General features: G+C 49.2%; 1 non-coding gene across 1 annotated transcript; it reads left to right on the forward strand.

The window, feature by feature from the left end:
• Nucleotides 1–7,575: 7,575 nt before the first annotated feature.
• On the forward strand, nt 7,576–7,662 carry TRNAY-GUA (transfer RNA tyrosine (anticodon GUA)). The gene is given in 2 exon segments: nt 7,576–7,612; nt 7,627–7,662. It is a non-coding gene; the product is annotated as a tRNA-Tyr (tRNA).
• The last annotated feature ends 6,321 nt before the right edge of the window (nt 7,663–13,983 follow it).

Consider the following 13,983-nt stretch of genomic DNA (forward strand, 5'->3'; position numbering starts at 1 on the left):
AGCACCGCTCCGAGAGCTCCTCAAAAAAGGGTCGGAGTACACATGGCAGGAAGATCAGAAGAAAACGGTGGAAAGCATAAAACAACACATAGTTGAAGCGCCATGCTTGCAACCGTTCAACCCAGAGTGGAGTACAGTCATCACTACAGACGCCACTGCATATGGACTAGGGGCGGTCCTCACTCAGAAGAAGGGCGACACGGAACATGTGGTAGCGTTTGCCTCGAAAGCCCTATCGTCAGCTGAACAAAACTACTCCACCATAGAGAAGGAGATGTTAGCGTGTACATGGGCTGTGGAACATTTCAGGACATATGTGTGGGGCACGAAGTTCAAGTTGGTTACCGACCATAAGCCCCTCATCCACATGCTCAGCTCAGGTGGCACCAAAGTGTCAACACCCCGATTAGCACGCATAGCAGCAAAACTGCAGGAATACACCTTCGAGGTGCAACACATCTCCGGATGGAAGAATTTGCAGGCAGACTGCATGTCAAGATTGCCAGAGGGCAAGGACAATGCCACCACTTTCTTACAAGAAGAATGCATTGTAGCATCCATTACAGATCTCAAGGCGCCCGACTACCTGGAACTCAGCGAAAAACACTGGATGGAAGAAGACGGAAAGGATCCTACCATGGTGAGAATCAGAGAATGGATCAAAAACGGATGGCCAGACAAAGGGCAGTGCCAGAAGGTATGAGACCTTATTGGAAAGTGGCAGATGAGATCTCAGAAGCCGACGGCATAATTATGAAAACCGACCAGATAATCTCGCCCGCAGGCATGAGAAAAATCATTCTGTGCAGGGCCCCTGCGGGCCATCTGGGGAACACCATGACACGTTGCAGAGTGAGAGAAGCCTACTGGTGGCCGTCCATGGACCTGGAGATCCGCACCATGATTGAGAGATGCCATGAGTGTCTCAACAGTGACAAGCGCCTGAAAATCGGACAGGCGCCCATGATTCCCACAGAAACCCCGGAAGCGGTGTGGTCAAAAGTGGGTCTAGACTTCATAGGACCATTGGAGACGATGGCGCCCGAGCATCGGTACGGCATAGTGCTAGTGGACTATTTATCGAAATGGTCGAGGCCGAGTTTGTTCCTAACATCACGACCGCAAACGTAATAGAGGTCCTGACGGCCATTTTTCAGAGCGAAGGGCTCCCCAACGAGTTAGTAACAGACAACGGAGTACAACTTATATCCAGAGACATGGAACTGTTTCTGAGGAAGCACAACATACACCAGAAGAAAGCAGCACTCTACCATCCCCAAGCAAATGGGCTCGTCGAGAGGGCCAATAGGTTAATTAAGGGAGCCATCCAATTAGCAACCGCTTCAGGATTGGATCCCCTCAAAACAACAAAAGAGGCCATCGCAGCTCACAGACTGACCCCCAACGGGATCACCCAAATTTCTCCTTTTCGCATGCTGAGAGGGAGGAGAGCAGCATCCACGCTAGTACCGCCATGGTTGGCCAAAGTAAGAGAAGACGAAGAAGTAAACATGTCGGAAGTGGTGTGGAGAATAGAGAACAACAAGGCACGCATGAAAAGGTGGAGCGACAGAAGAAGAAGGACCAAACAAGAGTCAGAAGTAAAAGAAGGAGATTGGATCAAAATACGGTTACCGACCAAGGATCAGATCACGGGCTCACGGTTCAGCGGACCTGTGAAGGTGATTCACCGAGGAGCCAACCATGTCCGCACCGAAGATGGGCACACATGGAACATGGAAAGAGTAGCCACGTTTGAAAAGAGGCAAGAGAGAGAAAAGACTTATGAAAGGTCTGAAGCTGAAGGAGTAATGGACAATGAGAGGGGGGAAGAACGAGAGCCGGAGACAGACAGAAGAGAAGTTGAAGGAAATGAGATTCAAGTGGATGCCCCAACTCTCGAGCGAGAAAATGACCAGCAGGACGTGTGCAGTGAGAGAGGCGATCGTCCGCGAAGGGAACACAGAAGACCGGTGAGATACAATGACTATGTATTGCAATGAACTGCCTTTGCATTATCAGGGGGAAGTGTGTAGAGATATCGCAAGACCTGCTGGTCTCGCGAGATCACGTGCGCGGCCGGAAGTGCGGGCCCCGCGCGCTCAGCGAGGCATTCGAGCGGGAGAAAGCCACGCAGCAGGACGCGCTCCTGGGCGCTCCTCCCAAGAAGAGGCCTCCAAGCCGCAAGAGAGACTCTCAGCATGTACACGAGTTGTGTCGCAGCTCCAGGGCCTGTTGCCCATCATTGACTCATATCATATATGTTGCAGATTTACTTGAGTGGCACAGAAGAATAAAAGCACACAACTTGCAACCACACCGCCTCCTATCATTTATTGTGAGAATTATACAACAAATTGCTCTAATAATTTACAGGTAATCTTCATTACTCTTAGTCGTACCCTTCCTCGTCACAGCATTTACTTCATGAGGCCCCTGCCTCCGATACAGGACTTTCTTCTATTTCTTTTCTTTTGTCTAACTTCTCCCCTTGACCCTCAGCTTCCTGTTTAACGTATTCAAGCCGCAGCATGGGAACCCCCGTAGGGAGGGAGAGGCCGGTCGTCAGTACTGTGACGAGGAAGAGTAGGATTAGGAGTAATGAAGATTGCTGGTAAGTAATCAGAGCATTACCTCCACGTCCACTCTTCCTCGACCCAGTACTTACTTCATGAGGCATACCATAGCAGCAACAGGGAGAGGTCCCAATGAGACACAGAGACAGAAGTGCAGCAACAAAAAAACACCTTTATTGACTCCAATAATCACATCCCAACAGACAAAACACCAACCCTGAAGGAACCATCCCTAGAGTGAGAGACGTTCAACTGATAGTGGTTGACAAAGGTGCTCTGATCCGCCCAGGTTTCAGCCAAACCCCTGTAGAGAAACGCCCAAATCTTCTGTAGAGATAACAGCATCTGGCCAGGAAGCAGCCTAACCCCCTGGTAGATCGACCCTGAACGTGGTCAGGTACAGGCAGGCCAGAAACCAAATAGGACATGGAGACAACAGTACGGATCCACCGGCTAATGAAAACCACAGAGGCCTTACGCCCCGCTCCACAGGGCCACAAGTAACCAAGAGACTATCAGACTGCCGGAAAGGGGCAGTCCGAGCCAAATATTCCAGAACTGCCCGCCGCACCTCAATGGCATGCCAAGCCACCTTGTTCGGCGCCTGGGTGAGAAGTGTGAAACTGAGACACAACTTTAGGCAGAAACTTGGGATCACACCGCAAAACCACAGAGTCCGGCAGAACTCTCAAGAAAGAGGGTTGACACAACAGAGCCCCAACCTCCCCCAGCCTATGGGCAGACGTGATGGCAATCAGGAAAGCAGTTTTCAGAGTAAGGTGCTTGATATCAATTTCCGACAGGAGCTCAAAGGGATGCCCCTGAAGGAACTTTAAGTCTGGAGGACGATCCCTGGGGGAAGGCCCTTATAGGTACAAGGACGGGAAGCAGAGACACCCCGAAGAAACTTCCCCACCAACACCTCCCCATCCAGGTGGCCATCAGAGTCCCCCAAGAGGATTTTAATGGAGGCCCATTGGGAGCAAAGTGTGGAGATCGCTATGCCCTTGTCAAAACCCTCCTGGAGGAACTGGAGAATAGCGGGTAGACGGTAAGTGATGCAAGTACTCTCCCACCCTCGACACAGTCTGGGCCAAACTTTGCCAGTGTAGGCCAGGTAGCTTGTAGGTTCAACCCCTGCAGTTGCACGTTGCTCTGGCTCTCAGCAGCTGCGGGACAGGACGATCGTCTGTGGCGGGAGAGTAGCCTTTTCTCAGCTCACGATGAAGAAAAGAGGACAGTTCCAGTGCAGCACATCACAGGGCACAAGGGGGCAGGCAGGCAAAGCTAATACAATAACCGTCACCACATCCGGGCGATGCAGGTACTGCAAATGCTCACGGCATGACACACTCTTTTAAATCGCGACCCAGAGGAGCTAGGACACCATTTGGCGGGAGAGGGCCCAGGACCACAAGCTAGCGATTCCCCAAGTCTCGAGTTTCAACTCGGAACAGCAGTGCTCCTATGCGATACCCCAGGTTCAAGCTTGTCAGTTTGCTGGATGGCCCAGGAACACTTCTGATGAGGCTCTTTTTGAGGGTAATCAGGAGGTGCTGAGAGTAGTTGTTCCCCCTACTCCAAATGGTCGAAGCGCACTTGCAGGCCTTCTGTGGTGGATACAAGAGCAGGGGTCTGACGGAACAACAGCAGGCTCAGGGTGCCAAACCTTCCAGCACTTCTCTGGTGGTTCCAAAGGTCTCCTTTGGCAATTCAGGATACTTGGTCCTTATGTAGTTTGGAGAGAACTTCAGTTGATAGACCTGGAATGGATACAGAGCCCCCTCTCTCATCCGAAATTTGTTTCATGCTCAAATCTAGGATAGCCAACAAAAGATATGCTCTCTTGCATGAACGTCAGGCATGAACCAATCGCGGTCCACATTGGTTCCAGTCATTCAGGCATACCAGACATACTGGCACCAGTAGTATAGATTGGGACCAGAGAGTCCCAATCCTCTTCCTGGGCATTAGCACACGTGACATGCAGGAGCCCGCGAAAGTTGTGGTTTTCACGGGTGGCTGCATGCCCAAAGCCCTTGTCTGATCGAGCTGGGGGAAGACAAAGGGACAAAATGGACAAAGGACAGAACAAAAGACTTTGTGCCACAGCCATTTCGGCAGTGGCCACAGTCTTGAGCCAAACGCAGTAAACGCAGTATGGTTAACTAAAAAGAATTACAAATACTATAAAAGTAAACTGCTGCCACCAGTTTGTCCCAGGCACACCTGTACAGTCACCAGAAAATCCTTAGAGTGTGTCTAGGGCGATAAAACAAAAGGACCCCTATGTGCGTTACTGTAAGGTACTTGGCACATAGATCAAAAGTTATCAAGAAATGACAACATAATCAAAGACTAAGGGAAATATAGTTTGTCAGTACTGACAGTATGAAGGACGTGTCAGTATCCCCATAACAGATGAACAAAAGCCCAGAGGAGTGCAGCTGAAGGCTGCGCTCCACAGGAAAAAGTCCTGTTAGGTTAGCCAAACAAAAGCAAAAAGTTTGGAGCGGTCCATAAACAGAGGGAAAATTGCACCTAAGGAAAATCTTCCCTAGCGGTGCTTTATTTGGCAAGAGTTAACTTAGTACGATTCTGCTCTGCACTGGCATCCTGGATATGCCGGTGAAGACATTCTTGGCCTCCTCATCCAGGCACCCGGGCAAATGGCACTAAGGTTGGCAGCTTGAACACTCCTTTCATGGGGGCAAAGCTCCCAGCTGAAACCACTGACCGACCACTTCCCTTGCTGAAATTCCGTAACTCCCTCCATTCCTATCCTTTCCCTCTTTCCCCTTTTCTTTATTTGACCCTCCTCATTTCAATGTACATACTTACCTGTTAGCTGGCAGCTTAGCCCCATGGCAGACGCTGTCTCTTGTTGCAGTTCCCAAACCCCCCCACAACCCTCCTCAATCATTGGATTGCCCGGTGGCCATTACTAAGGACTTGTACCCCTGGGTGCCGTGCTCTAACTCCTGGTTGCAGTGGACCCTTGTGGTCTCAACCTGCACTTTTTTTATGTATACACCTCATAACTCCGCCTCGGGGCTCTGAAAAAACGAACAAAGTAGTGCTCAGTACGACAGTAAAATAGAGAGAAAATTGATACAGAAACAATATAGTTATGAGAGAGAGGGAGGGTAGTTTTCGGTTGCACCCGTGCTCGATCACTGTCTGGGGACTGGATAGGACCGGGATGTATAAAACCTTGCCTGGGGGAACGAAACGCCCCTCTGATCTTCTGCCACTGCCTAGATCCTGCCTCTGATCCGCAGACCGCCTCCGACGTTCAGCCCTGCGACTCTCTACCAGATATACAGACAAAGCCCGGCACCGTGGTGGGTCCATCTCCGCTCCATCCTTTTTTGCACCCCTTGTCTCCCTATCCAGTCCTGTGTGATTGGTGCGGTACCCGGCTTAGCCGCATCAACACACACTTGCCCTCCGCAAGATAAATTAGAAAATTGGAACACTTATACTGCTTCATGGGGCATAGCTGCACCCCCCACCCACCGATCTTGAAACATTTGACGCCCACGCCCTTACCCCCTTCCCGAACCACCATCACCTTAGCCGGACAAAAACAATAGACACGAGTGGTGTGTGTTGAAAGAAAACACCTGCTGCGTGCTTTATTTGGCAAGAGTTAATTTACGGGTGCTCCGTGTACAGTGCATCACAGTGACAGGATTCTACTCTGCACTGGTGTTTTGTATATGCTGGTGAAGATATTCTTGGCCAACATAATTATAGGGAAGGTTACACAGAAGAATGGCACTTGCCAGTGATTATGACTTCTGCAAAACCTTAAATCCATCACTTTTTGTTTTGGTGGGAAACTGGACATCATTAACAAGGACTGTGTGTCGCTCACAGGTAATTGGATGTCACTGCTTATGATGTCATGTTGTGTGATGGCATTCTGTAGAATATAATTTCCCAGGACATCATCTGGGTCAAAAGTTGCACCAAATGGTTCACCCACCTACCCTACCCTACCCCACCCCACCCGCGCAAATTCAAAAGTTGTCACCACTTCACCTATTCCTTCAACCGCAGCCCTTTAAAAAAAAAAACACCTATGCAACTGGAAATCTTTGCAAAAGCATTAAACTAAATAATGCCCAGTACTGTGAGTTGTGAATTATGGCCATATGTGCCCTGAGTCACATTGAAATATTATGACCCCTATAAGTCTCTTTTCCATTTCATGGCACAGACAGGACATGTTGAAATGAGCAACAAGTTTTAACATGGAAATTACATTTGGGGAGATATGGTAGAAAAATAAGAATTAGAGATTTATTTCCACTGCATCGTCTGCCATTCAATGATAACTTTAAGTGTGAAAAGATTCTGATTATCAAATGGAGCAGCATGAAAAACCTTTAAAAAATATCCCCTGCCGAAACCCGGGACCTTTAGATCTTCAGTCTAACGCTCTCCCAACTGAGCTATTTCGGCTGATTGATTGTGCTCTTCGGTCGTCTTGCAAAGAAACAGACATCTGCAATCCTAGACCTCATTTCCTTCCTTTTTTGTTGTTGTAATATTGCCCCAGTTATAGCATCGGATTTTCCATTTCTTTGTTTATTCTGTAACCAGCAAGTACAATGGAACATAACGGGTGGGATGTCAGGAAGGAGATCAATAGAGCTGCTCGCCAAATCATTTCGAAAGAAAAATCGCATTTTCGGCTCCAGGTGCAACTATCACGTGCACGGAGCCTCTCTCCATCGTGCTGTTTCTTGTAGATGTGTGATGGGCCCTTGGCTGTGTTCTAAGTTGATCTTTAAGTACTTTCGAACCGAACCCGCACGGTACTCTTGGTGTCAAAAAATCACGCGGTATACAGCCTGATAATGAATTTAAGGCATTGAAGTGCAACTATAGGGAGCAGGATCAATATTGAAATCACACGTATAAACAATGATATCTTTCACGTTGTGTGCTGGTCATTCAGCATGCCATTTGCAAGCGCTCGTACATGTATCCTTCGATAGCTCAGTTGGTAGAGCGGAGGACTGTAGTGAGGTAATCAGATATCCTTAGGTCGCTGGTTCAAATCCGGCTCGAAGGACATTTTGCTAATAAAACACTTCTGCCACGTAATATCAATGGAAACCGCACACTTATACTGCGCTGTATTTGGTCACATTGAACGACCGGTTCTCAACATTTTTATGACTTTTGGAAACCAGATTGTGATCGTTTGTGCTGGTTGAAAGGTGAGTTGTCTTCCTTTTTAGCAGGACAAGGTTGCCTGTGCTCGGATTCTGTGTCAAGACTGGAGGCCCGAATTATGCTTACTCTTCTCTTTTCTCGAGCAGCATTAAAGCAAAGAATATTAAAAAGAAACCATCACAAAAACGACATTTCCCATAAAAACAGCTGTTTGTAGTCCGTTTATGATAGGTCGAATGTTGTTTCCATGTGACTATTGTATCCAATCCTCTCTAACTGCGTCCATAAACCTGGCTTCCTTTCTCTTCCCTTCCTCTTTCTTTGCTGCTTGGGCAGCAGTTAAGTCAAACTTTATTTACAATTGTGTAGAGATATGCGAGACCTACCGGTCTCGCGAGATCTCGTGCGCGGCCGGAAGTGCGGGCCCCGCACGCTCAGCGAGGCATTCGAGCGGGAGAAAGCCACGGAGCAGGACGTGCTCCTGGGCGCTCCTCCCAAGAAGAGGCCTCCAAGCCGCAAGAGAGACTCTCAGCATGTACACGAGTTGCATCGCAGCTCCAGGGCCTGTTGCCCATCATTGACTCATATCATATATGTTGCAGATTTACTTGAGTGGCACAGAAGAATAAAAGCACACAACTTGTAACCACACCGCCTCCTATCATTTATTGTGAGAATTACACAACATAATTGGCGACGAGGATCATCACTAAAACCCGCATGGAGCCATGCAAGGAGCGACACCACCACCGCCCTTCCTGCAAACTCCAGGTAGGCTTGCCATTCCGTGGACACAATGGCAACCCTTATTCACAACGTATGTAGAGGCCATGGGCGGTGCGGGCTACTCGGCGGCGAGACACAGAGCGATGTTACTAAATGCCCTGGGCGTTGAAGGACAGAGGGTGTTTGAGAGTCTCACCCCGGAGCCGGTAGCTGGTGATAATGATGATGAATTCAAGGAGGCTGTGCGAAGGATTGTTAAAAGGTTCGCCAGCAAGGAGAATACCGTCCTGCACAGGATTCGGTTCTACAGCCGCAAACAGGAGGCGTCCGAACCCGTTGATGATTATGTCACCAAACTGCGCGAACTGGCGGTGCTCTGCAGTTTTGGTAACAACGCTGAGACTCTCATCTGCGACATGCTGGTGGTCCACACCAACAGCAGAAAAGTACAAGATAAATTCATTTTAGAGAAGGAATTGCAGCTGGAAAAAGCTATTGAAATAGCGAGAGCAGTTGAGGAGACGGTAGGCAGAAGGAAAGAATTCGCGAGCGGCCACGGCCCTACCGAAGTTCAATCAGTGGCAATCCGCCCAAAAAAGGAGAGGCCGGTCCTCGATGCGAGAGAAGGAAAATGGGGGAAGAAAGAACCGTTGAAATGCCACAGGTGCACCAGCACGAAGCATCTAGCCTTCGATAGAGAGTGCCCAGCAAGAGACAAGGAGTGCTCAGTATGCAAAAAGATTGGTCACTTCTCAATCGTGTCTTGGTGGCGCAACAAGAAGATCACGAGTGTCAACGATGAACACAACACAGAGAGGGATTCGTCCTCGGAAGATGAAGGGAGACCGACAGTCATCATGGTGAACAGCTCATGGGCCAGAAGGGAAAAGCCCCACTGTGCAATCAAAATAAATGGACTGGAAACAAGGGTCATGGCTGATTCGGGTTCTGAACTCACCATAATACCCCTACGCACGTACAAAGAGATGATGGGTACAGAGACGGTCCAAGTACTCAGCACACGGCACAAGCCTACAGTTTTTGGTGGTGCGTCTGTAGACTTGTTGGGCTACATCAAAGGGAAAGTAGAGTTCAAAGGAAGAGAGACCACCACCAAAGTTTACTTTACTCAAGAAGGCCCAGCGGTATTAGGGTGGGACGACCAGGCGAAACTGAAAATCAAGCTGCACCCCAGCACAGAGGATCAGGTACTGTCAGTCAGTTGGAGGAGCGCACCAGTAGTGAAAAGTGATTACCCCAAACTATTTTTGGAAGAACCTGGTCACATCAAGGGCTTCGTCCACAAAATATTACTCAAAACCAGCGCAGTCCCGGTCAAGCACAGATTAAGGCCAGCACCGGCAACGGCAAAAGACACACTCAGAAGCCAACTGGACAGAATGAAGAAAGATGGCGTCATCGAAGAAATTGAAGCTTCTGAGTGGCTGAGCCCAGTGGTACTCATAAAGAAACAGAACTCACAAGAGCTAAGAGTATGCATTGACCTCCGCAGCCTAAACCTGGAAGATATTGCAGACAGCAACCCACTGCCGAGCATAAATGAGTTAATCCTCATGATCAAGGAGGCCAAAGTATTCTCGAAACTGGACATGAGGAACGCCTACTATCAAATTCAACTGCACAAGGAGTCCAAGCCCCTCACCGCTTTCATCACCCCGTTTGGCACGTACCAGTTCACCAAAATGCCATTTGGTTTATCATCTGCAGCCTCAGCGTTTCAACGCATGATGGATGCTCTACTGCGGAACATCAGGAACGTGGCTTATTTCCAGGATGACATCGTTATCTACGCAAAGGACGAACAGATGCACAACGTCACATTGAGAACAGTCCTCACCAAACTGCAAAAAGCGGGTGTGAGATTAAGGTACCAAAAATGTGTGTTCAAAGCAAAAGAAGTTGAGTATTTGGGGTACAAAATATCAGAGAAAGGTATAAGTCCCAAGCAAAACTTACTGCAGGCCTTAATTAAAGCTCCAGAATCCACCAACAAAGACGAAGTGAGGTCATTCCTCGGGTTGGCAGAGTACTATGCAAAATTCATCCCCAAATTCTCGGAAACCTCAGCACCGCTCCGAGAGCTCCTCAAAAAAGGGTCGGAGTACACATGGCAGGAAGATCAGAAGAAAACGGTGGAAAGCATAAAACAACACATAGTTGAAGCGCCATGCTTGCAACCGTTCAACCCAGAGTGGAGTACAGTCATCACTACAGACGCCACTGCATATGGACTAGGGGCGGTCCTCACTCAGAAGAAGGGCGACACGGAACATGTGGTAGCGTTTGCCTCGAAAGCCCTATCGTCAGCTGAACAAAACTACTCCACCATAGAGAAGGAGATGTTAGCGTGTACATGGGCTGTGGAACATTTCAGGACATATGTGTGGGGCACGAAGTTCAAGTTGGTTACCGACCATAAGCCCCTCATCCACATGCTCAGCTCAGGTGGCACCAAAGTGTCAACACCCCGATTAGCACGCATAGCAGCAAAACTGCAGGAATACACCTTCGAGGTGCAACACATCTCCGGATGGAAGAATTTGCAGGCAGACTGCATGTCAAGATTGCCAGAGGGCAAGGACAATGCCACCACTTTCTTACAAGAAGAATGCATTGTAGCATCCATTACAGATCTCAAGGCGCCCGACTACCTGGAACTCAGCGAAAAACACTGGATGGAAGAAGACGGAAAGGATCCTACCATGGTGAGAATCAGAGAATGGATCAAAAACGGATGGCCAGACAAAGGGCAGTGCCAGAAGGTATGAGACCTTATTGGAAAGTGGCAGATGAGATCTCAGAAGCCGACGGCATAATTATGAAAACCGACCAGATAATCTCGCCCGCAGGCATGAGAAAAATCATTCTGTGCAGGGCCCCTGCGGGCCATCTGGGGAACACCATGACACGTTGCAGAGTGAGAGAAGCCTACTGGTGGCCGTCCATGGACCTGGAGATCCGCACCATGATTGAGAGATGCCATGAGTGTCTCAACAGTGACAAGCGCCTGAAAATCGGACAGGCGCCCATGATTCCCACAGAAACCCCGGAAGCGGTGTGGTCAAAAGTGGGTCTAGACTTCATAGGACCATTGGAGACGATGGCGCCCGAGCATCGGTACGGCATAGTGCTAGTGGACTATTTATCGAAATGGTCGAGGCCGAGTTTGTTCCTAACATCACGACCGCAAACGTAATAGAGGTCCTGACGGCCATTTTTCAGAGCGAAGGGCTCCCCAACGAGTTAGTAACAGACAACGGAGTACAACTTATATCCAGAGACATGGAACTGTTTCTGAGGAAGCACAACATACACCAGAAGAAAGCAGCACTCTACCATCCCCAAGCAAATGGGCTCGTCGAGAGGGCCAATAGGTTAATTAAGGGAGCCATCCAATTAGCAACCGCTTCAGGATTGGATCCCCTCAAAACAACAAAAGAGGCCATCGCAGCTCACAGACTGATCCCCAACGGGATCACCCAAATTTCTCCTTTTCGCATGCTGAGAGGGAGGAGAGCAGCATCCACGCTAGTACCGCCATGGTTGGCCAAAGTAAGAGAAGACGAAGAAGTAAACATGTCGGAAGTGGTGTGGAGAATAGAGAACAACAAGGCACGCATGAAAAGGTGGAGCGACAGAAGAAGAAGGACCAAACAAGAGTCAGAAGTAAAAGAAGGAGATTGGATCAAAATACGGTTACCGACCAAGGATCAGATCACGGGCTCACGGTTCAGCGGACCTGTGAAGGTGATTCACCGAGGAGCCAACCATGTCCGCACCGAAGATGGGCACACATGGAACATGGAAAGAGTAGCCACGTTTGAAAAGAGGCAAGAGAGAGAAAAGACTTATGAAAGGTCTGAAGCTGAAGGAGTAATGGACAATGAGAGGGGGGAAGAACGAGAGCCGGAGACAGACAGAAGAGAAGTTGAAGGAAATGAGATTCAAGTGGATGCCCCAACTCTCGAGCGAGAAAATGACCAGCAGGACGTGTGCAGTGAGAGAGGCGATCGTCCGCGAAGGGAACACAGAAGACCGGTGAGATACAATGACTATGTATTGCAATGAACTGCCTTTGCATTATCAGGGGGAAGTGTGTAGAGATATCGCAAGACCTGCTGGTCTCGCGAGATCACGTGCGCGGCCGGAAGTGCGGGCCCCGCGCGCTCAGCGAGGCATTCGAGCGGGAGAAAGCCACGCAGCAGGACGCGCTCCTGGGCGCTCCTCCCAAGAAGAGGCCTCCAAGCCGCAAGAGAGACTCTCAGCATGTACACGAGTTGTGTCGCAGCTCCAGGGCCTGTTGCCCATCATTGACTCATATCATATATGTTGCAGATTTACTTGAGTGGCACAGAAGAATAAAAGCACACAACTTGCAACCACACCGCCTCCTATCATTTATTGTGAGAATTATACAACAAATTGCTCTAATAATTTACAGGTAATCTTCATTACTCTTAGTCGTACCCTTCCTCGTCACAGCATTTACTTCATGAGGCCCCTGCCTCCGATACAGGACTTTCTTCTATTTCTTTTCTTTTGTCTAACTTCTCCCCTTGACCGTCAGCTTCCTGTTTAACGTATTCAAGCCGCAGCATGGGAACCCCCGTAGGGAGGGAGAGGCCGGTCGTCAGTACTGTGACGAGGAAGAGTAGGATTAGGAGTAATGAAGATTGCTGGTAAGTAATCAGAGCATTACCTCCACGTCCACTCTTCCTCGACCCAGTACTTACTTCATGAGGCATACCATAGCAGCAACAGGGAGAGGTCCCAATGAGACACAGAGACAGAAGTGCAGCAACAAAAAAACACCTTTATTGACTCCAATAATCACATCCCAACAGACAAAACACCAACCCTGAAGGAACCATCCCTAGAGTGAGAGACGTTCAACTGATAGTGGTTGACAAAGGTGCTCTGATCCGCCCAGGTTTCAGCCAAACCCCTGTAGAGAAACGCCCAAATCTTCTGTAGAGATAACAGCATCTGGCCAGGAAGCAGCCTAACCCCCTGGTAGATCGACCCTGAACGTGGTCAGGTACAGGCAGGCCAGAAACCAAATAGGACATGGAGACAACAGTACGGATCCACCGGCTAATGAAAACCACAGAGGCCTTACGCCCCGCTCCACGGGGCCACAAGTAACCAAGAGACTATCAGACTGCCGGAAAGGGGCAGTCCGAGCCAAATATTCCAGAACTGCCCGCCGCACCTCAATGGCATGCCAAGCCACCTTGTTCGGCGCCTGGGGTTTCTGAAAAACCGCAGGGAGAACCAGATCCTGAGAAGTGTGAAACTGAGACACAACTTTAGGCAGAAACTTGGGATCACACCGCAAAACCACAGAGTCCGGCAGAACTCTCAAGAAAGAGGGTTGACACAACAGAGCCCCAACCTCCCCCAGCCTATGGGCAGACGTGATGGCAATCAGGAAAGCAGTCTTCAGAGTAAGGTGCTTGATATCAATTTC

Source organism: Ambystoma mexicanum (genome assembly GCF_040938575.1).
Source record: "Ambystoma mexicanum isolate Mex_15411 chromosome 12 unlocalized genomic scaffold, UKY_AmexF1_1 Mex_chr12_unloc.2, whole genome shotgun sequence".
NCBI classification, from domain to species: Eukaryota; Metazoa; Chordata; class Amphibia; order Caudata; family Ambystomatidae; genus Ambystoma; species Ambystoma mexicanum.